Source organism: Chrysemys picta, chromosome 5, assembly GCF_011386835.1.
Source record: "Chrysemys picta bellii isolate R12L10 chromosome 5, ASM1138683v2, whole genome shotgun sequence".
NCBI lineage: Eukaryota > Metazoa > Chordata > Testudines > Emydidae > Chrysemys > Chrysemys picta.
The window spans coordinates 17,497,411-17,515,647 of record NC_088795.1 but is presented as its reverse complement, the minus strand read 5'-3'; the positions used below and the strand labels follow the sequence as shown (position 1 = coordinate 17,515,647).

General features: G+C 40.8%; 1 non-coding gene across 1 annotated transcript; it reads left to right on the top strand.

Moving 5' to 3' along the window:
- The first annotated feature begins 7,581 nt into the window (after positions 1-7,581).
- LOC103305918 (protein kinase cGMP-dependent 2) lies at positions 7,582-16,315 on the top strand. Its single transcript, XR_010602004.1, has 3 exons — positions 7,582-7,723; positions 8,398-8,511; positions 14,704-16,315. It is a non-coding gene; the product is annotated as a protein kinase cGMP-dependent 2 (transcript).
- The last annotated feature ends 1,922 nt before the right edge of the window (positions 16,316-18,237 follow it).

Sequence of the window (18,237 nt, the reverse complement as noted above, 5' to 3'; positions counted from 1 at the left end):
GAAATGAAGTCAAAGTTTTCCCTTACAACGTGACAGGAATTGTTAGGCAAAGAGAAGAACTATGTCTCAGAGGAGTGTATCTTTTAGGAGGAGAAACCATGGCAGAACTATGATTTATATGGTATTATAAAAAGTCCTGTAGCATCAATGGCTCATGAAGAGATACATTTTCCCACATTTCTGACTCTATAGTTTAAAATTGCAACCTTAACATTACATTAACAGTGGGTTTGATATACACACATTTGTTTCTAAAGACTAATTCAAAATGTTACATTCATGCGAGTTACTTTGAGTTACTTCACCTTCTAAAAGATGATTACCTGAAAGGGAAGAGGAGGGAAAGGAGCTGAAAGAAAACCTAGTCCAGCTGCGTGAGAGTTCTCTCCCTGCACCAGCCCAACCCCTCAGCCTGCATCACTCTTGTGTGCAAAGTTTCTTTTTAATTAGTTTACAGGCTAAATTTTTACTATCTCGCAATAGGGGTTTTAAAAAAAAAGAAGAGAGAAACTGAAATGTTAAAGTTAAAACTAAAGGATTTATATACCTCTCTCTCAAAATGTATTTAAACCTTTGTTTTGTTTATTTCCTAAATGGTAAGTTGGATGTTTAGTTGAAGGCTAGGACTTATTCCATCAGGTTTGGTCAGAGGAATTGGTCTTCAGCTCTGGAACAGATGTGAGAAGCAGATCACTGAACTGGGTCCAATTAAAAACCTGGATCTGTAAATTCCCAACTAAACACACAAGTGAAAAATGAAAATGGCAATTGGGTGTGTGAGAGAAGGTAGTGGGGGGAAATATTGTGCAGTTGATGGAAAAAATAGAATAATAGGATCTTGCTTTTCTTTTCATCCCAGGCCTGGTAAATCCTGACTGAGGCGCTGGGATCAGCCCTTATTTTCATGCATAAGCAGCAGAAAAGTGTGTGCAGATATGCAAGTTAGGGGTGAAATTAACCGAGAAGCTGCACAAACCCATTTAAGTCATGTCAATTTCCTTCCTCTTGGTCTTCAATAATTAATTAGCCCTTCAGAACAAGGACTATGTGGCTAACATCTCAGGATTCCGGATTGGGTGAGAAACGCAGACTGAATTTGTTTGACATCATGGTCATGCAAAGAGCAGAATTCCTGTGAATGTCAGTGCTATTCACAGTAAGTGCTGAGGTATGTGTACCCCTGCGAACTGGACCATACCTACAAAGTCTGATTTTAGGTGTACCAGACTTGGCCATGTCCCCAAAGCATTAATTTGAAGGAACAGGTGAAATCAATAGGTAAGGAAGAATATCTAAATCAAACACACTTATTACACGTATGTATTTAGTGAGATTGACCAACAATGTTTACATATTTTAGTAACACTTATTTAAAAATATTTTTTGGATGCTGGAATGTAAGAGACTTCAATAATGCAGAAGAGTAGTGCATATAAGTGTTCTCAGTACAACTTGGTTGATTTATATACCTTTTTCTAGTTCAGGTGAAGTTACAAGCCAATATAAAACGCTCATTTTTATAGTGCACGATACCTGTTTTCTTTTTCCTAAAGGGACTTGGTATAACACAGCTAAATAAAGCAGAAATTATTTTCCTTCCCTATAATTTTTATTTCTTTCCTTTCTCCTTTTTTCTCTCCCCTACCCCAATTGTTTTAATCTCTGATTCAAAGTCCATTGAAGTCAATGGAAAGACTCCCATTTATTTCAATGGGTTTGGGATTGGACCTTTATTTTTTTCGTTTTGATCCCGGTTTTACTGAAGTCAAGTGTTCCTTTTGACACTGACTTAAATGGGAGTAGGATAAGGCCTTTTGTTTGCTTTTGAGCTCTTTAATTTCCTTCCTTCTCCCCTTTTGTTATTACTTTACATTTGCCTTTACAGTAACTCCCCACTTAACGTCCTCTCGCTTAACGTTGTTTCGATCTTACGTCCCTGCTCAATTACAGAACATGCTCCATTTAAAGTTGTGCAATGCTTTGCTATAACGTTGTTTGGCTGCCTGCTTTGTCCACAGCTGGCAGCCCCCCTACGCCCACCCCAGCGCCTCCTGCCCCCCAGCAGACCCCGTGGATCAGCGCCTTCTCCCTCCTCCCCCTCCCTCCTGCCCGCGGCCAGTCAGCTGGCTTGTGGCGTTCAGGAGGGAGGGGGGAGGAGCGAGGACATGGCACGCAGGCTCCCCCTCCCTCCCCTGCCTCCTGAACACTGCAAGCCAGCTGATTGCCGCGGGCAGGAGGCGGGGGGGAGGGGGAGCCTGCGCGCCATGTCCTCATTCCTTCACCCCTCCCTCCTGCCCACAGCAATCAGCTGGCTTGCGAAGTTCAGGGGGCAGGAGGGAGGGGGGGAGAGTGAGGACATGGCACGCAGGCTCCCCCCGCCCCCCCCCGCCTCCCGAATGCCACAAACCAGCTGATTGCCGCGGGCAGGAGGCAATCTTACCCTTTTGCATACTCAACTTTTTGAAATCTTCATCATTTTTAACAGACTTTTGGATGGTGTTTCCTAAGTTCATTTCAAATGGAAAAATCAAAAATATTCTGTCACATTCACGAGCTAGCTTGAGAAGATGGGTTGTGTTCTATTCCTGGCTCTGGGAGTGGAGTGCGGTCCGGGTGTTCGAGAAGAAGAATGATCAGTGGTGACAGTTAGGATTACGGGGGGCTATTTTTGTATAATGATGCTTTGTGCTTATATAAAGCTGACTCACTGGCAGGTCTAAAGCACTTTAAAGGTGGGTGTGCAGGAGCAGCTCCATTTTACGGACAGGGTAGCCACGTATGTCAATTTGGCATATTTTGTTTGGACAAGGGGACAAAACTTGAGTCTGTCATATTACCAATTGTAACTTTCAAATTGTTATTCTCCTACAACCAACCTAACATTAGATTTGTGTCCATGCTAAATTTCAGGGTTCAAACTTCAGCTCGTTGCCCTTTTCATTTTGTTTAGAATTTTTTTACAAAGAAAAAACGTATACTTTTTTCTCATTCTTACCTTAATTGAAAATGTCAAAAGAGATTTTGCTCGATCTTTCTAGGAGTGTAAAAAAAAACCACAACACCCCACCTTTGGGCAAGTATAGTCAGTGTTAGCCCCCAAAGGAAATAATTTGGAAAGTTATGAGGTGCATGACAACTGTCAAAAAAACTGTGTTACAGACATAAGGATGTTGTTATGAATATTTATTATCTGTTGGTATTATTTATTCTATATATTGTTAAGGCACCCATCACCATAAAATCATAGAATTAGAGAACTGGAAGGGACCTTGAGAGGTCATCTAGTCCAGTCCCCTGCACTCAAGGCAGGACCACAGTATCTGGGCACCCTTTAGAAGCACTAGAGCAACCAAGAAACAACTCTTCCTTCTCTGTCAGAATTGCTTTCTTAAATAGATTAAATCCAGATCGTGACCATCTGTATGACCATTTCCTAATGATTCAACAGCTCTGGGGAAGGCTAGGTATCAGGCCTAAAGATGGCAAAGCCAGGATTCAGGTGGCTCTCTGGAAGGAGCAAAATCCATAGACAAGGACTGTCCATTGAATGTCCCATCCACTGTAATTATAATTGTAAAATGATATTGATGTGCCTTGGTCTTTGCTGCAGTGTTAAAAACATGTACAGACAAACGGATATAAATGATTATTTTTCATTAGGAGCCATGTACCATACTGCAGTCCCACTTGTATCAAATACTTGCAGAATATTCCTACCCAATTATGGAAGAAGCTATTTCAGCAGGAAGGAGGACCCACATAAGAAATATAATGTAAAATCAATAATAAGTTCAGACTCTTACAAAATGCAAACCACCTTCTGAACAAACTATAAAAACACACGTCATTATAACAAAGTTCTTGTATTAAGTCTTCAGGACTTTTGAGTGCAACCTACTGTACTGTAAGTAAAAAGAGATTATTTTTTGAAGGTGATGACTGAATGTGAATACTTTTTATGAGAGTTTGGAATCTTTCAATGACTATTTTAGGTGTGAGGTACATACAAAAATGAATGGTTCTGATGGCTTTGATTTTCAAACCTTAGCACTAGAGAGAGAGAGAAAAAATGTCTTCTCCTCCCTCTGGAAAAATTGGATTTTTTTGTGGAAATTTAAATATCAAAAAACTCTGGCCAAAAACCAAAATGTTTTGGGTCTGGGGACATTGTTTTGTTGAATGAAAAACTGAAATTTTTCACAGAAAGCAGACACTTTTCACAAAAATAAATTAAAAATCACAAGTCACTTTTGATGGAAAATCTTTTCCTGGCCCTACCTAGCATTTTGACTCCAGTTATTCATGTCGTATAATGGAGGAGCAACATTTTGGGGAGATGAGGATCACAGATGATTCCATTTGCCCCCTCTCACTTGTGAAGGCTCTACCTTGCAGTGACTGTCCTCCCCCAACCAGTCAGCAACATTTAACATGCCTACCCGAATGGGATGATAAAGAGCAGTGAAAATCTATCCCTTTGCTGAAGGCTGACAGCGATGATCCTACTTCACGTACCGTCTTTACCCAATCAGGAGCAAGAGATCAAGCTTAACACTCAATACTTTGATCTTTCAAATAACCAATGGTTAGTGAGGCCGCCTTGTGCTTGATTTGTAACTGACGCTGTGTGGAACATATGATCTCTCAAAACATTGTTTAGCATGGAAACAATCCTACAGGTGAAGCTATTGCTACAGGATAGGTGTGCCACACCTCTGTACTTACGGGCATTTGAGGCACTTTATCTATCATAGAAATCATCACCCAGAAAATCCTATTCTCCTATGAACCAGGTTCTCAGCTGGTGTACATTGAAGTCAGATATCAGAGGGGTAGCCGTGTTAGTCTGAATCTGTAAAAAGCAACAGAGGGTCCTGTGGCACCTTTGAGACTAACAGAAGTATTGGGAGCATAAGCTTTCGTGGGTAAGAACCTCACTTCTTCAGATTGAAGTCAGAGGAGCTCGACTGATGTACACTGGTTGAGAATCTGGCCCCAGGTTTTTATGGAAAATGTGAACTATATATCTGGCATCCCACACTCAGTAGAAAACATCACTTTTACAAAATAGCGTATTCTAATTGCATTCCAGAGTAAAACAGATAGCTTTGGAGGAACCTAAACGCTTGCATAGAAATATCTGTTTATCAGCCACCTCTCTTTATTCAGCTATTATGTGCATGATCTAGGAAAGTGCATGCTCACCAAACAAGGTTTCTAGCGCAAAATGAAATGTAAAGATTGTATTTTGATATTACAGCATTGCTTTAGGGAAAAGCTACATTCTTCGGATTTCTAAATCAGCACATAAGTACAGTGATTACCAGGCCTGTTTGATTTTTTTTTTTATCCTCTTATAGTTGCCATTACTCATTTTCAAGCATGCAATGAATAATGAAGCAGATAAATCAAACTCCTAATGGGAAGTGATCATTCATTCTGAGATTGCCCTCTGAAGATCCTCCGACATGACCTTGTCTCAGAGACAGCTTTATATCCTTTTATGAATCCAAGCCAGCATGGACCTTGGAGGCTTTTGCAATTCAGTGGTGGGATTTATTTTGTTAGACTCATGAATGCATAATGACAACACGAGGACTTTAGGACATAGGTTGCCCTTCTGTTGAGCTATGGATTAAGATCTGTTCAGTGATGGATCTGTAAAATCCAGATTATTGCCCCACTCAGTTTATTGTATATTCCGGTTGGCATGTGTGCAAATCTGCTTTAAATCTAGTGCTGCCTAGGAAGGCTGGAGGCTAAGTGGTTGTTTTCTGCATTGCAATGTTGTAAGCCCCAAGTTTTGATTCTCCTCCAAGTCTTAATTCCTTGATCCTGTAGGGGCTGAATAAATTCATGCTGGGTACTGACAACCATCCCTTGAGCTGATTTGGGAGTGGCATTGATTGCATGGTGGTATATTTTTCCCACCCCTCTCCTCTGAATGGATTCACCCAATGGTGACTTCTTTCCATCCTGCCCTCCCAACTGAAATCCAAATGCTACTTCTACAAAGGTGGCTGAATTATGTCATGTTCTCCTCAGAAACGACTCCACTCATCCATCATCATTTATTAGAATTGGAAGTTGCTTTGGGAGCACTGCCCCTTTGTCACAGGTCTTCAGATTATGCACACTTTGCTTTTTCCCCTTTGACGGTTCTAGACACTGGGTAAGCCAATTTCGCCAGCCTCTCCCTGGACAGCAGTAACTTGCTATTGGCAGGCATCTGCATTTGGGTGTGACATAATGCGAACACATTACTATATACCCAAGTGTCCTGTACAATAATAGGGGTGTTTGGATCTCAGATAGCAAAAGCCTTATTGGTAATGGATGATTGTTTACATATGTGCCGGACCTAGTCCTCCCTATGTCGTCCTGTACTTTTCAACTCCGAGTGTCCAGAAAGGCAGGAGCAGGGTCTTTTTGTGTCAGGCTCTTCTCTTCCCTCAGAAGATCCATTTTTTCCCATGTACGGCTCTCTGGGTGGTGTCAGGCAGACAGGGAGCAGCAGGCCCGCCGATGGGGTGGGAGGCAAAGGGAGCAATTGCCCAGGGGTAGCAGCAGCAGCCAGCAGCCCCGGGCCCTTTTAAATCACCCAGGCAGCCCGCTGGGCTGCTAGGCTCACGCGGGGTGGTACCGGCGCAGCGAAGGCAGCCGGGCAGACATGCGGAAGCCCTGGCCGTGCCGGAAGAGCGCCCATTGACTGTTCTGTCCTAGGACCCGGAATTGCTGTTGGTGGGCCTGGGGAGCAGCTGAATTCCTAAATTGAGGGTGTTTCTGTAGGAGTTTGCGGTGGAAGTGAATGCTGCTGGGATCAATATTAAATACCACTCTGCCTTGCCCTCTCCCTGTGGAGAGGGAGGAGGAGTCAGGCTTAGCAAGGTTGGGAGGAGTTGTGTTTTTCTGGTAGGTAGACGGCAGAGAGCAGTATGAAAGGAATCAACATGGATTTCCCTAGATCTACGAGTTTGGAGCTTCCTTTACCTCACGAGTTCTGGGCTCTGTGGAGCATGGACCCCTCTCATTACCCCAGGACCACAAGCCCTCCTGAAGGGCACATTAAGCAGGCACTCTGCAAGGTGACCTCCCAGAGTTTCCTGAGTCATGTTCAGATGTTGTTGTCATTAGCATGGAGGGATACAGTGTAGATGTCAGTTCACAGGCACATGGGAAGCTCTCTGGAGTGGGCTTTTAACCACCTCCCATGAGATTTGCTACACGGTGTTTCTTGTGGACCTGACGGCATGCTGTGTAGTGACTTACTGCACCTCTGGTTCACATTTTCCTGCATTTCTGCTCCTTGCTTTCCTCCCCCTTGCCCCCCACTCAAGGTTCAGTGTTGTCAAAATGTATTAGAGCCTAACTTCCCCAGAAAAATATTTATTGGAGGTTGGAAGGTAAAATATAATACATATTAGACTATTGGAGAAATAGCTGATCATGAGATGTGGCCATGCCTCATGGTATTGCCTGAATATCTTGAGATGAAGGTATAGAAGGTGAATAAAGTACTCCAGTGCTGCTAAATCCCAGTTTAACTAATTCAGCTTTTTGGTTGATACCAGTGAGAAAAAGCTCATCACAGATGCCCTGAATGAAGAGATTGTACCCTCAGCAGATCCAAGATACAGTGGAATGTATTATGGGAGAACAAACCAGCAGGGTAGCTATATACTCAAACAAGGAGACCCAGGCAACCATATTTCTGTGTTGGCAGGTTGGTATCATTTGCTTATATGTATTAATCAATGATTATGATGTTCTCCTTTGTGTTCTAATCTATCTGAGGAAGATACAGCACACATCACTTACTGAGCAGAATTAGGCCACTGATCCATGCTTCCAGGGGGTCTTCAGAGAAGAAGTGTGTGGGGCCACAGCTATACAGGAGTACAAGGGTCCCTTAAATTCCTTGAGATCTGCCAGGTTTGGAGTTAGGCCTAGAGACCTTTTCTATGAGGAGGAACTACCCCTTCTACATACGAAAAGGGTTATGTGTGTAGAGGAGGGATCTCTGCAGGGAAGTGGAGAAATTCTCCCTACTTTTTAATCACAAGAGGGGACAATCTAGGCCATAATAATATTTAACGAAATGTATCAATGTATCTCTTCTTTGACAGTGTATTATTTATAGCTTCAGGGTTTGACATTCCCCTTTGCAGTATCCTTTTTGATGTTGGAAAATGTTTTCTAAGACGCTGAAACCCTAAATTAACCAATTGGAATGTATATATCAAAACTCTCTTTTTCGCTCCTGTTTCAAAGCATTGTTTTTATATTTTGGTGATATCTCAGCCTGTGGAGAAACCAGAAATGTCTTAATTTGCTTTTCATTTGAGCTGTGTGATGTAGCTCAACTTCACTGCATGTTCTCATGATGACTTTTGACAGAGGGCAGGGTGGAGGTCTTCCAGCAGAACAAGCTACTGCCATCAATCCCTGAGTGGACAACGTTTGGTGAACTAACCATTTTATATAACTGCACAAGGACAGCTTCTGTGAAAGGTATACATAACTCATTATTAAAATGCTACCAAAAACGAAATCAATGTATGCTGGAGTGAAATTTTCCTTGTATCCAGGTTTATCTTGAAGTTATCATTTAATATACACATACATGTCCTGACTGTACCTCTGAGCTTAAGTATTTCCTCTTTGAGTTCCTATCTGGAGATATAATAATACCAAGACATGAACATATTTCCTTCTCCAGTATGACATTAGGTAAATAGTCAGGCATCTCCAAAATGTTCTTGCAAGCCAAACATGTACCAAGATATATGTTAAGGAAGGATTATGTTTAATGGTTGAATGATTTAGTAGGAGTGATGGTCTTCTGTTTGTAAGATTTTGTTCAAAATGCAATCTTGGTATTTAAATTAAAGAAAAAGTGGACTCTTGGTTTAAGAACCTTCTTCTGTGGTATTTGTGGTTTAGATAAAAACAGCTCCAGGAGAAAAGAAAAAAAAGTGGAGGCTTGTTGCTCTGGACTTCCTTAAAAGGTCCCATGTTACCAAACAAATATAGATCTAGCCAAATTCTTAATTAGAACAATCAGAACTTGGTGTTACTTTGTATTTGAGCTCCTTCTCCTTCTCTGCTTTTTCTATTGGCTATTGGAAGTTGTGTCTCCAATTGACACAAACGATGCTGGCTATGCAAATGAAATTATTGCATTTAGTCTCTCTTCTTTGCAGCTGCATAATACACAGAACGGCACTGATAATGTGATTACGCTTCCTTACTAATTCACTGCTGTATTTGATTGTGTTCCGCATTCTTCCCTTTTCCACGTTTTGTACAATTATCGTTAAGTTTTTTGTTTGTTCTGGGTGATTGGGTTTTTTTGCATGTTAAACTGTCACGTTATTTTAGAGTCTTTGTTAACATGAATTAGTTTTGAGGAAACCCACTGAGAACCAGAAAGGATTTATGAATAGCTAAATCATTGCAAGAGCTCCAATGTATGGTCTGCCTGAGTTTCTTCTGGTGAAAGATGTCATGCAGCTCTCCCTAACTGGGCACCCTCTATGAGCAGGGTTTACTGGGACTATGTCTAGTGAAATCCTGCCTTTCTAGCCAGCCTTTGAACAAAAGGAACCGCTCATCCCAGGCAAGCAAGGAGTGTACCCAGCCGGAGAGCTTAATGCATCTGTGCTAAGACTAGCCAAGACTATCTGCAGATACAGTAGCTGTACTTGAATCGTTTGATCTTTTTATGTAATTCATTTCCCCCTCTCCTCTCATAGGCTACAATTCCCTTACAATTGCTTTACTCATAATTAAGAGACTAGGGCTAGGTTCCCAGCTGATGTCAGTGGAGCTATGCTTATACATGTCAAGCAAAACAAGTTGTTAGATCTGGTAGCGGGTAACTGCAGAAGAAAAACTTCAGCGGAGTGACCCTGATTTACACCAGCTGAGAATCTAGCCCATACCTCTGTGCTAAATCCAATGGTTTCTAGTCTGTAACAGGCTTCAAAGGGTTTATGAAGCAGATGGAACCTTCTAAGTAACTTATCCCCTTGTGCTCCATTACACACCACACATTGTTCTTTCTAAGTAAAAATGTCTCTGTGTTCCTGTGATAAAATAACTTCAGTGAAGTTTTCTTCTGAAGTTACCCTACCCCAGCATCGAACAACTTGTTTTATTGTGTATAAAACTGCTGCACCTAGTCTAGCATCGCTATAGTACAACAGCCAGACCTGACTATTTTATAGTATATATCACAAGCATTTGTAAAAGGCAACAGAGAGTCCTGTGGCACCTTTAAGACTAACAGATGTATTGGAGCATAAGCTTTCGTGGGTGAATGCCCACTTTTTCGGATATACTTCATTGTACTGAGTCTAAATTACAGATGGATCCAAGCCAAAACACTAAAAACCTAACCCCCACATTTGAAAATGCAAGCCTGTCTATTTTGAAATTAGCTTTTTCACGGGCAGTATAGAGCAGAATTTTCAAGTGAGATCAGTGCCCATAATCAGGGCCGGATATTTCACAAGAGTTCAACTCCCATTTAAGACCAAAAGAAATGGTCCGTTTTTCAAAGTAGCTCAGCGTATCGTGGGAACTGCTGGGTGCCAAGCACTTTTGATAATCTAAATAGGAGGTGGCTAAATGGGAGCTGAACTCTCCTGAAAATCTGGCAGCAACTGTGGGTGCAGAACACTTGAAAATCTGGGCCCTGATCTCTTTTGAAAATATGGCTCTTTACTGTACAATACTCATAGTATCATGCCACAATATCTTCCACTGAGTCACTAGACAAAATGGCTTTTTACCTTTTCTAAAGCCATCACCAAGGTCAAGACATGGGCATTGGACAGAGAGGTGTTCCAGAACATCATGAGAATGACAGCACCATAAACAATGCAGAAAATTCCTTAGAAGCTAAGTGTAATGTAGATCCAGAAAACAGCTTAAGATACCAGGAGTATTCTTGAAGATCTTAAGAGATACCTGTGCAGATACAATGACACAGTTAATACAACTGATTGTCAAATAGCATAAATTCAGCTGTGTTACATTTTTTGGATTCACAGAAACAATTTTCTGATTTTGATTTTTGATATGTTATAAAACACAAAATATATTTGATATTGGATGTTCTTTAAGCTAGTAGGCAAACTGCACAGCAAGATCCAATAGTTGGAAGTTGAAGTTCATAGAAATTCAAATGGAAAGTAAGACACAACTTTTTAACAGAGAAAGTAATTAACTATTGGAACAGATTATCAAGGGAAGTGGTAAATTCATCACCACTTGGGGACTTTAAAATCAAGACTGGATGCCTTTCTAAAATATTAGTTGCTTCAAATACAAGGTATTGGGCTTGAAAGTCTTCACGTATGATGCAGGGGAGAATAATTCCCTCAATGGAAGGACTCCCAAGGTGAAATGCTATGACCTGTGTTACGCAGGAAGTCAGATGAGATCTTCACAATGGTCCTTTCTGGCTTTAAAACCTATTCATCTAGATTTTAAAAATAGGAAATTGAGAGCCAAAGCAAACATTATTTTAAACAATTAAAAAATTGAGTTGCTTTGTGACCATAATTAGCCAACATTATTAGTTTTTCTTTTTTTAATCTCCTGCAAAAAGTGGACATTTAGGTATAGTTCCAAAATGAGCTATCAAAACTGACCCTGTATAAGATGTCTTCTGGGTTCATTCTTTCATTGCTCGTCTCTGTATTTGGCATGCTTCTCTAGATCTTTTTCTCTTGTGACCCATTTGTCCTGATCCTTTGTCCTATGTATTTTTTTCGTGTTGTCTGCAAGAGTAGTAAGTTATCATTGCAGTTGGATTCTGTTTTAACAACAATCTTACCTTTGGTTTGACTCTGCATTGTCTTGAATGCATTTGAATACACTAGAGGGGTAACGTGTTTGTTTATATTTGACATTCAACCCCTGGATTCTTTGCACATTTTAAACTACAAACCAGTCTGTGCTACTACTAGAACTTTTTTCTCTCCAAATACAGATTTTTTTTTAAGATACTATGTGCTTTTAACTTACTTTGTTTGATCAGGGTATAATCCCAGAAAATGCATGTGGGATTAACACTTGAGCCATCAAAGTTAGTGGCTATTACACGTTGTACGCTTTTCATTCTTTGTGGGTATTTATGCCAATGTTATACTTATTATCATTCTGCTCGAGTAGCATTTAATGATTCACCCCTATACTGCACTGATGTAAACGACTACAAGGATTTTGCCTTACTTAGTAAAACGATTGATACAAAAAACAGCGTGGAGAAAAGATCTGGAGGAAAATACAAAGGATAACGACTAGAACTAAGTGTTTTGTTTTGAAGATAAACTAACCAAGTGTATAGACTACTTGCAGTGATAAGAGATTTTAAAACTAAATTAAAGATTCTAATGTACGTATTTTCAAAAATAATCAACGTTAGCCTAATTACAGCATTAAGCCATACAGAGGTATAAGTACCATTGTTGGCACAATAAACATGAAACCCAATTATTATGATTTTCAAAGTCCAAGACGAATTCACATTTGGAGTTAGGGAAATGCAAATGAAATAATTTTATTCTGACCCAAGTGTAGTCTATGCTATTCCTCCTCTCTTACATCTACCGTTTAGATTTTAGTTAAAGACTTCGGAGATTTTAGTTAAAAAGCCCAGAATCAAACTTCATATATAACCACACCTGTTATTCTGATATAACATGCTACTGAGTTTATTTATTTGATTTAAAAGCCTATGTAATTTGAGAGCCTAGGAATTGCATCATGGTACAGTATAAAGTGCCTGTAAGCTGTCACATTAAGAATATACTGGAAAACCCTTCCTGTAAGGTTGGCTAATAGTAAGTCATGTTTCTGTCAATCATAAAATATTGTGCAACATAATAATTCATTGATAAGTACACATGAACTATTTTTTACTTCAGTGTAAATCACGCCAGCAGAATTCAGTTTACAATTCATGGAAGCCTTTCCCCGTAGTTTATCAGGCATATGCAATGATAACGCTGTTCTGGCCTCCCGAGATTTCAATTATGAAGTCATTTTGGATAGAACTGCTTGCCCCTTGTCCCCTGGGTATGTTCACTCTGTAATATAAAACTATCACAGGTGGTACAAATTAATAATTCATCTTAATTTCAGATTTTTTTTGTATTCACCAAAGAGGGCAATATTTTTCTTTTAAAGGAGAAAATGTGTTTCTAATATAGCATTCGTAGAGAAGTCAGAGGGGAAATCCATGCTGACAGCAAATAATAAAACGTAGCGGCATTAAAAATAAATGTTAGTTTGTGATATCTCTGGCATCTACAAGAAGTGCAATCATAGATAGGAGCGTTTAAAACCCAGTATTAATTAAAATCTAGTGCCAAGTTGCTGCTGTCCAAGGACTTGATTCTCTGATGCCTTAGCCATTTGCACCTGTGAAAACTGGTTTAATACACTACCATTTGCATCAACATACTGTGTGAGGTAGTGGAGAATCTATCCCTAAGGCCGTAATGTATCAAACCAGCCTTAGGGAAGCATCCACAGTATTTAGAGGGCTGGATCCACAATTGTGGCCACGCTATACTCAGGCACAGGGCAAAGGCACCTTTATTATAATTTATTATTTGTCCTAAGTTAGCACCCGAGAGCCCATGTCATGGATTAGGACCCCAGTATGCTAGGCGCTGTACATTCACTGGACAAAAAGACTGTCCCTGCCCCAACAAATTTAGAATCTAAGTATAAGATAAAAGACAACAGGGGGCTGCAGACAGACAGACTGACAGGGAAGCACAAGTAAACAATTAGACAATGCCAGTCATCATGGTAAGAGCAACAGCTGCCTAACCAGTCTCCGATATATTGACATAACACAGTTAAAATCAATGAAAAGGCAGGTGAAATGGGAAAATATCTGCGCTTCTGCTCAAAGCCAATGTCCGTTGTTCAGTTTCACATATGTGCATTAAATTGTTATGGGTTGACTATAAGTGGGTCCTGTGAATGCTTTGAGGATTTGTTAGTGTGAAAAATAAATCTCTGACATCCCATCGTTATTATAAAAGGAGGTGTAAGTTTATTTACAAAAATATGCAGTGGGAATTCTCACAGAATTTAATCAAAAAAATTAAAAATCAGAGTATTCAAATTGTCAGTTAATTTTGCTTCCAGGCCCCCTTTGTATTAATCCTCTGTGAATATTTGTGTAAAAGATTGGGTGAGGATTGAGCCTTGAATGCAGGGCATTTTGTCTCTCTGGATCACAATTCTCTATTAAAAAGGGGGCGGGGGCTTCAGGCTAATTATGTATGATACCAAGGTTCTTGGAAAGTTGCTGCTGCGGGTCCTGATCCTAAGCCGATTAAAATCATTATCATTGACTTCAATGGGCTTTGGCTCAGGTGACTTCCTTAAAGCAAATGCTATTTTAAAGGAAATACAATACATTGCAATGAATGGGAAAATATCCCCTTTTGGAATCGTGTGGTATTCTTGGGAGTGATAAAGTGCATTGCGATTGGCTCAATAATATTTATGCAGAAGGAAAATATTGTGCACTGGGCATACAGGCTGATGAGTCACTTATCAGTATTCGTTTCTAAGCTACAGCCAAAGGGACCCTGCCATAGCAAAGCATGAAATGCTTCAAAACAATGTGTGGTTCTGATGTGCTTCTGAAATCTTTCTAATCTATTTCAGTTCATAGCGATGATGTCAGGTCAGGAAACAGAATTGCAGAGGAAAATGATGTGCCGTGCCTTGTTATAGATAGTGAGTAAGTACCATATTATTGTTGAACAAAAGAGCAACCTTTTCTTTGACCACTTTCTCATAGAGTACATGTCCTGTTTCACTTGCCTACACTTTGAGTCCTGTGATGAGATCTGACTGATTAAATCAGGAGTTCTCAAACTTTTTCCATGGTGTAGACCATGTCCCAATGCAGAGATTATCTTATGGACAGCTACTCTCCCATCCTTGATTGTATAACAAACTACAGGAAAAGGATTACCTGGAAAAATAATGTTAAGAGAATATGTATTTTAGCTCCCTTTAATGAAATGAGTGGACATCTATAGAAACAGGTGGAAGACAAAGAACCAGGTGACCTGCCAGCTTTCCAAAAGCCACCGTTAAGTGTTCTGCAAACCACAAGCTGTCCACAGACCACACCTTGCAAACTGCTGGGCTAAAATCTATTACAAAAAATATCAGTCTCTTCTAAATTATAGAAGCCCATATCTGCCAGAGATCTATATTGTATAGTATCTCTTATGATATTTGTTTATGTATCCTAAAAGTATGCTTATAATTTGCAGCTATTTTCAAAGAATGACCATGCAACATTGTCATTAAAAAGGCTGGGTATACCTGTCGCTGTCTTGTCCTGACTGTTAGTTAGTGTTGACCTACGTAATGTCTGAGGTGGCAATTGGATAGAATATATATTTTGCTTGCTTTCTTTTCTTTTTCTGGACGCTGTTAGGTATCCCCAGAAATGACTGCATTTAAGTGACTAGCAAAGTGATTCCTCTACATAGTTTCTGTATGTTTTCTAAATTTTGAATCCCTTTGGGGTGAAAGGCCCAATATAAATATATTGGTATTTATTAAGACTAAAACCAATACAACTGTTTCCCATTAGGTGAATGACTGATAGTTATTAGAAATTAACCACACTTAAAATTTGAGTATATACTGAGTAAGCCCAAAGATTAAAGCAATAGCCCTAGTAGGCAATTAGGTTTATTGCTACTGGAGGAAGTAGCTAAATGAGAAATCAGATGTAGAATGAAATAATAATCAGACATTCATCATTTTTATAGCAGTGACTCATCCTTTAACAGTGAACCAGCACCATCTAAAGGATAATGTCTCAGAGTCTGTGTCAAAAGACTTGGGCTTATGGGGCTGGTTCTGCAGGGCTAAAAATAGGCATGCAGACGTTCAACCTTGGTATGAAGCCAGGGCTTTGAGATCCTTCTCCACCCCCACCCCCGGCTGGGTTTTAGCACCACCTTGATGATGGGCAAAGGTTGCAAAGGTGCCTTGCAGCGTTCCTTTAACCACTTATGCTTTGACATAAAACACAGCACTTACAGTAATCTTTTACTGTCTCAAACATGTGAGGCCAATAGAAATTTGAGCCTCTCATGGGTTCTTTCCACCCCTAAATGTCCAGCAAAAGGGGCAATCGTGAGCTACCTGCAGCAACCCTGTCATATACTAAACAGGCACAAACACCTGCTTGCGCCGTTTTTTTCTCTATGGGGCCCTCCCTGTACAACAAACCTCTTTCTAGGAAAAAAAATCTGCCCTTTCCTTTCCACGCTGGGAGCTGCATTCCTTCCCTCAAATTCCCTTTGAGTGTCACTCAAGTTCAGAGCAGACTCCGGCAAATCAACGGAATCTTCAAACCCTTTCTCTGAAGACCACCTTTTCCTTTCAGCTGGTGAGGGACCGAGTGCATTTCCCGCCCCTCCAGCCCTTCCTGCTGTCCACAGACTAGTAGGGTTACCAACTTTGGTTGTACAAATTTCTGGAGGTTTCATCACATGACATTATCTTTAATTAAAGATTAATCTTTAATTCCTGGAGACTTCAAGACAATCCTGGGGGGTTGGCACTCCTACAGACAAGCCAGGCAAGGCAGAGCCATGCTCCTTCTGGCCACAAGTTATGCTATTAACCTGCTTTAAGCATGGCTAATATAGCGTTACCAATTAAACCATCATTGAGAAGTAGATATCTAATACCCACACCAAGAAGTCATTTAAAATTCTCGTACTCAGGGTAGACGTTGGCCAAAGGTACAGTTACAGGGAATTCAGCCACAGCTAATAGACTGAAGTTTTACCAGGAATTCTATCTTCCTCCCTTACCAAACTTTCCCTGACCAACGTGACTCGGGACACAGTGTCCCTCCAGCCCATACAGGCTATGCCAATTACCTTAGCATTTTTAATACATTCTTCATTACCCTCCCAGGGCTCAGTCCTAATCTAGTTCACGAGGATTTCCTCCTGTCCACCACTGCCTATGGAGCAATGGTGGTGGCACTCACGGGGGAAAGTGGGGTGTGTGAATTGTGGGGTTACTTTGAGCCTCAGGCAATTTAGTTTTATATGGCCAGGAGCCGCACAATGATGGCAGACTAATTGCTTTCCCTTTTGATGAGGTTCTAAACCCTGGGCTTCCTTGGGTTTTTTTGTCCAAGTTGGGGTTTACGTTTATTTCCAAACCCCTCTTCCCATTTAACTTGGTGACATGAGAATTTCCCTTCTCCTGGGGTTTGTGTCCCCCATGGGCCCTTGATTCTACATAGTCATCAGCAATTTCTGCAGCCTCTAAAACTGTGGGTGTGTTTTGTCACAGATGGCTGCCTTTACTTCATGTGTAACTCTCCATAATGATTGCTCCTGGGCTGATCAAACGGTTTTCCATAATCGCCTTCAGCCCCCATGACCCATTTTCTCATAAAATTACACGTTGATGTACATATTAAACATGAGTGACACTGTCAAACACTCTGCGCTTTCTATACGTCACTCGATAGGGGTAATCTTAAATCTTTTCAATACATTTTCTTTAAATGTCTTGTACACCTCAGCATCACCCTCCTCCATATCACTAAAAACATGTCTTGCTTTCCAAGTTAATCTGACTCTGTTTATCCTCTGGAATATTGTGCGTCCCACATAGTCTCTGAAAGGTGGACAGGTTCTCTTCTACACAGTCACTTTATAAATTGGGCAGACTTTCTCCCACTCCCGTGTGTTTGGGGAGGGGGGGTATATGCATTGGATGAGAAGCCCCTTTTGCTCCTCCAGTATTTTGAGCTGCATTGCTGGGGCTTCCATCAGCCTCCTGTGTGCCTCTCCTGAGCTTTTTGGTTGGCCTTGACTGTTCCATGCATCTCTGGTGGGCTCTCTCCTCAGCGGCCTGGGATGCTCCGGTCTCCCTGATCCACAATTCCACCATGAGTCTCTGGTGGTTGCATTCTTCCTTAGCTCTCAGGTGCTGCAACTGGACCAGTTCCATTGCAGTGGTCACCTCTGCAGGGTCTGGGACAGGATGGTTCTCACCTTCTGGATCCGGCTCCATCTCATCTTCTTCTCTTTGCACCTAATCAAATGTATGAGCAAAGCTGTCAGCTCCTGATCTGGGGGTTTCCCCTTAAAGGATATTCCCACTGCAAACATAAATAGTTGAAGTTTCACCCTAAAGACAAAG